Genomic DNA, 5,995 nt, shown 5'->3' on the forward strand with positions numbered 1-5,995 from the left:
TGATGAAGGAAAAGAAAAAGGTTGGAGAAGAGGAGGAAGAGGAATTTTTGAAGGCTCTGGATAATTATTGCAAATTGTAATCAACTACACTACATTGCCCTGAACTGCCTTCCCACCAACATCAGGAATGGAAAGAGGCAGCAAAGCCTGGTGGTTTAGAGCTGCACTGACCAACACAGTGGCCACTAGCCAATTTAGCCACTAAATTTAGCCACTAACCAATTTAAATGGCTATTTAAATTAAAATTATGTTCAATCTAAAATCCAGTTCCTCAGTCACACGAGCTAGGTCTCAAGTGCTCAGAAGTCACATGTGGCTGGCGGATCCACGATTGGACAGCACAGAAAAGTCCTAAAACACTGGTCTAAAACCTGGGCTCTGGAGCCAGGCTGCCCAGATTCAGATCTTGGCTTTGCCACTTAATAGCCATGTGACTCTGGGCAAGTTACTTCCTTTGCATCTACCTCAGTTTCTTCATCTGCAAAATGGGGATAATAGTCCATACCGCCTAGAGTTGTTATGAAGATTAAATGAATTAATATTTGTAAAGCACTTCATCAGCACCTGGCACAAAATAAGGGCTAGTCAATAAAACTGGATTACAAATTATGGAAGTTGGCACTGTGTCCCTGTGTATAAATGTCAGAAGTATTGCTCTTCATACACACACACACACACACACACACAAACACACACCTCAGCACCTATCAAATTCCATACCAAGTGAGTCATGCACATGTAATATTGCCTTTAATTTTAATGCTTGAACATAATTTAAGTGACAGATATTAAGGGAAAAGAAGAGGAAAATGTATCAGAAACCAGAGATCTGAAAGATACAGCAATTGAACGCTAGATCTTACCCAGAGCTTCCTGGTGGCCAAGGTGAAAAGGAAAACATGGCACATGGTTTTGTTCTTATTGTCTGATGATCGAATGAGCTCATGTGCTTTCTTTTATATAAGATCTGATCAAAAAGGAAATCTTGATATGTATGTGCATCAATGTAGAATAAAAGTCTATGATTAGACCTCTCTTCTGGCAAATTCCAGGGTTTCTCAGCTCCTACACACAAATAAGAGATACAAATCCCACTAGTGTGTGGCTTTGTCTCCCCATAACCTCTGCCCCAAAGAGGCAGAGTTTTTTAATAATCCCTGAAGTGTTTCCACCTGACCCTGATCCTACCCCCAAGCCCCTCTCTCAGGAAATAAGCATAGTGTGTTTCAGCTGCATCAGAGCCTGGCACCATCTGTTCCAAGCACCATGGAGGAATCACCATAGAGCTTCTTTGTCATGCAATACAACAGGATCGTCCATTTCACAACCAGAGGAAATGGATTCACAGAGACTCAAGTTTCTTGCCCTCAGCAGGGAGCAAATCAGTTTCTGGACCTGTCAGAAATGGCAAGGATGCCCATGGCAGCATCTCTGAGGCCCAGAGATCTGTGCCAACCCTGGGCCTTGCTCATGTTTAGTCTGCCTTCTGCCTGGGAGTGGGCATCAAGCTCTGGGCAAGAGGGATGGAGAGGAGCCTCAGGAGATGCAGGATGTGGCTGCCAACAAGATAAGCCTCAAGCTCATGCCAACCTGCCCCACTCTGTGGGAGGTCTGCCAGTATGCCTGTTTCACCAAAATAGTCTGCCCATCTTCTCCCCAGTGCCCCACACACCCAGGCCTGGCAGCCTAGCGAGTGGGGAATGAGACTGACATTTACAGGCATCAAAGTCGGGTTTGAAAAGACCCTGCAGGAAATGTCTGGGCCCAGGACCAGCCCAGGGAACACGTGTAGCACTCTGCCATAGCCGGACATCCTCCCTGGCCAGTGAGCATCCCTGCTGTGTCTCTGTCCTCCATGAAGCCCATCCCAGTGACTTCAGCTAATCTCTGCTTTTACTTATGAGCTAGCTGATAAGAGGACAGCTCCACCCCAGAGACGGGCCCATTTGGAGAGGGAATTCTTAAAGCTCAAAACTCCTTCAAGGGCCAAAGCAAGGAAACTCTGCAGGTGAATGATGGGCAGGCAAGTTGCTTTGGTTCAAGACCCCTGTTATGGGCTGAATTGTGTCCCCACATGATTCATATTTTGAAGTTCTAACCCCCAGTACCTCAGAATGTGACCATATATATATGGAGGTCAGGCCTTTAAAGAGTTAATTAGGGTAAAATAAGGCTATATGGGGCTTCCCTGGTGGCGCAGTGGTTGAGAGTCCGCCTGCCAATGCAGGGGACGCGGGTTCGTGCCCCAGTCTGGGAGGATCCCACGTGCCGCGGAGCGGCTGGGCCCTTGAGCCATGGCCACTGAGCCTGCGCGTCTGGAGCCTGTGCTCCGCAACGGGAGGGGCCACAACAGTGAGAGGCCTGCGTAACGCAAAACAAAAAAAAAATGCCATATGGGTGGGCCCTAATCCAATGACTGGTATCCTTATAAGAAGAGGCAGTTAGGACACAGGCATGCACAGAGGGGAGCCCACATGAAGACACGGAGAAGATGGTCATCTGCAAACTAAGGACAGAGGCCTCAGAAGAAACCAGCCCTCCTGACACCTTGATCTTGGACTTCCAGCCTCCAGAATCGTGAGAAAATAAATTTCTGCTGTTTAGGTCGCCCAGTCTGTGGTACTTTGTTCTGGCAGCACGAACAAACGAACACAGCTCCAATTTAGTCTCCTGACCCTCGGCAGGCAATGGTCATTCCAGGGGGACGGGTCCCCAGCACATTTCCAGGGCAGCCCTCCCTTCAAGGAATGCTGAGGAGACAAGTTCACTTGCCTAATTGAAGCATGCTTCTGAAATTAAATTTATGGCATAAAGTTGTGGCAATCAGGGGAAAATGCCCAAGATTTATTAAGTGGAAAAAAAAATTACACAAGCGGGAGCACTGTAATGTCCACAGTATGTTAAAAATCATCTTTGTATCGGGCATATACATATATATTAGTGTATTGTAATGAACACTCATTCACCTTCACTTGGTAACCATACCCTGATTTTTCTCTGGGAACACTCTCTTCCCCACTCTCCAGCCAGGTACTTGTTAAATCTCGGTATAGCTTACATACAGTATGGTATAAATATGTTAAGGGTCAATTCAATGCATGTTTACATCTATCTGTCTATCTATCTATAGATCTATCTATCTATCTATCTATCTATATATACACATCTGCGTAGCTACCACCAGATCAAGATATAGAACATTTCCAGCCCTCCTGGAAGACACCCTGTGCCTCTCTTAGTCAATCCCACCCCCCACCCCAGTTCCAGAGGTAACCACTTTTCTGACTTTCATCACAAAAATTTGCCTTTTACCAGGCCATATGCTCATATGCTCCGGGAAGAGTTGATTCCATGCCCCCTGTGGAGCACGTGACTCAGGCCTAGCCAATCAGAGCATCACATTCCTCTAACCACAACGATTGGTTCAGGGGTTGGCAGAAGGTGAGCAGGGCTGAAACTGACATGCCAGCAGTGGCAGGTGCTCTTTTTCACTGAGGTGCAGGTAGAAAGATAATGTATGAGCACCTGGTGCCACAGGAGGCCTCACATGGGACCTCGAAAGAGTCAGCAGAGCAGATGACAAGGCTGAGAAATGGAGAGAAACTGGGTACACTGTTTGGGCCCCCAGTTCTAGCTGCAGCCATACGAGCCAATACAACTCTCTCTTTCGCTTAAGCCATCCCGCTACAACGTCAATTGTGCACGTATGCACTGAGAAAAATCAAAAAGAATATGTAACAAGTGCAAATGTAATCACACCCATCCTTACCTAAAACAGTTTATGGCTTTCTTTGCTCTTAGGACAAAGACCAAAAATTCTTACCATGGTCTTCACAAAACCCCAAATGCTTCTGCTGCTTCACCATAAACCAGTCCCTCCGGCCACAGTGATCGTCTCACTCCTGCCACAGTGCCTTTGCATGGACGTTTTTTTTTCCTTGACCACTCTTTCTTTCCATCTTCACATACTTAACCGATCCCAATTCCATCTTGACTCCCTCAGCAAAGTTTTCCCAGACCTCCTCATGAAAGTCCCTTCCCCCAGTTTTATGCTTTCATATCTCTTCTTTTCGATGCAAAACACAGTTTAATTTTTACAATGGTGCAATGATTTCCCCTCTGCCTTATTCAACTGTGAGTCCCATCAGGGCACAAATGTCATCTGTGTTTGTTCACTGTTGCCCTCCCAGTGCCTAGAATAGAACCTGACACTTAGTAGGTTTGAAAACAAATTAGAATTAACTGTGGTTGGTGGGAGGGGGACAGGGATAATATTGATATTCGCTTTCTAAGTCATGTACATTCCTATAAGTTCTACTTCTCCAGAAGTACCTATTATGTACTTTTGGAATCAGAGAACGAATTGAAGACATTTTTAAAGAGTGAAAACTAATAGTTCTTCTTCCCCCTATATATTGGCCAGATGTATTTGTTCCAGCATCAAAGCATATGAGAAATGGTCCTTTTAATTTTTTGTCATACTCACACACCTACACACACCCCATGAAAGTAATGGACAGAATTATTTCCCTTTTCCATTTTGTTCCCGCAGATTTTTCTAAACCTTCACTGCTTGCTGCTGTGTGTCTGCTAGGAGCACCTCCAGACAATAATATAAATGAACAAGTAGCCAATGGATATCAACTGAAAGACTCAAAAGAAAGTCAGTTTTGTGTGTTGAGATATTCCCACCGAGTATGTGTACTCGACGTTGTGATTTTTACTGCATGCATCTAGGAAGTCATGTCTTTGGCAAGTAAAATGATTCCTGATTTACAGATGGGATTAAAGCTTAGTGATCCCTGGAGCTTTTCCATGAGCTCCAGGACATCCAGGTGTTCGGCCACCTGGTCACAGCTGAGATGACGTGATGCTCTACCAAAACCAGAAAGGGGGGCTGGGCATCAGGAAATAGGCCCTGGGTGGGGGGTTGGGTCCCAGTCCTGTTGCCCTTTCACTCTGTGATCTTGGACAGGTACCTCTATCTCTGGGTCTCAGTTTACTCATCCTTAAAATGGGAAGGAGGTGTTTGATCAGACCAGCAGTTTCCAAATTTGATTTTGGATGGAAACCTTATTTCTTTTCAAACAAAATCAGGAGTAGAAGTTCAATATCTAAACAGGTAAAAGCGAACTGCTCTGCTTGAAGTGGGAGGGCGTCTGAGATCTGTCCATATGCCACTCCTTCCACCTCCCTGACCCCCAGACCCAACGCCTTGTGTGTGTGCACACACACTTGCACACATGTGCACATACACACAGAAGCACATGCTCACACATGTACACACACATTTGCACATTTGCAGCAGCGGCCTGTGGGACACCTCCACAGATTTCCCAGAATTCCCAGAGGCGCATTTCCAGGGCACCAGGGAGCACAGTCTGCAAGTTGTGGACTAGAGCATCTCTAAATGCCCTCCCAACTCTGACTTGCCATGGCATCTGTGATTTTGTTTATTTTCGTATTAACTGTGCCTGGTTCCTCTCTTTCTCCAACTGTTTTTTTTTTTTTGGCTCATTTCCTCAGCAGCTATTTACTGAATCAGTGAAAAGGTGCATGTACCAGGCATTATGCTGGGGATACAGCTGCACCCAAGAGGAGGTCCTCCCTGATGGAGCTCACAGCCTTCGGGGGAAATAAGTACAAAACCAGCAATGGCACGGATGTCACATGACTGTGGCAGCAAGCGCTATCAAGAGAAACTCCAAGGTCCTACAAGAACACACAACGCCAGGACCAGGCTGAGCACAGGCAGAGAAGCGGCATTAAAGTACAGTTGTGGACTTCCCTGGTGGTGCAGTGGTTAGGAATCCGCCTGCCAATGCAGGGGACACGGGTTCAATCCCTGGTCCGGGAAGATCCCACATGCCGTGGAACAACTAAGCTCGTGCACCACAACTACTGAACCTGCGCTCTAGAGCCTGCGAGCCACAACGACTGAGCCTGTGTGCCACAACTACTGAAACCCACCCGCCTAGAGCCAGTGCTCTGCAA

This window comes from Orcinus orca, chromosome 8 (genome assembly GCF_937001465.1).
Source record: "Orcinus orca chromosome 8, mOrcOrc1.1, whole genome shotgun sequence".
Lineage (NCBI taxonomy): Eukaryota > Metazoa > Chordata > Mammalia > Artiodactyla > Delphinidae > Orcinus > Orcinus orca.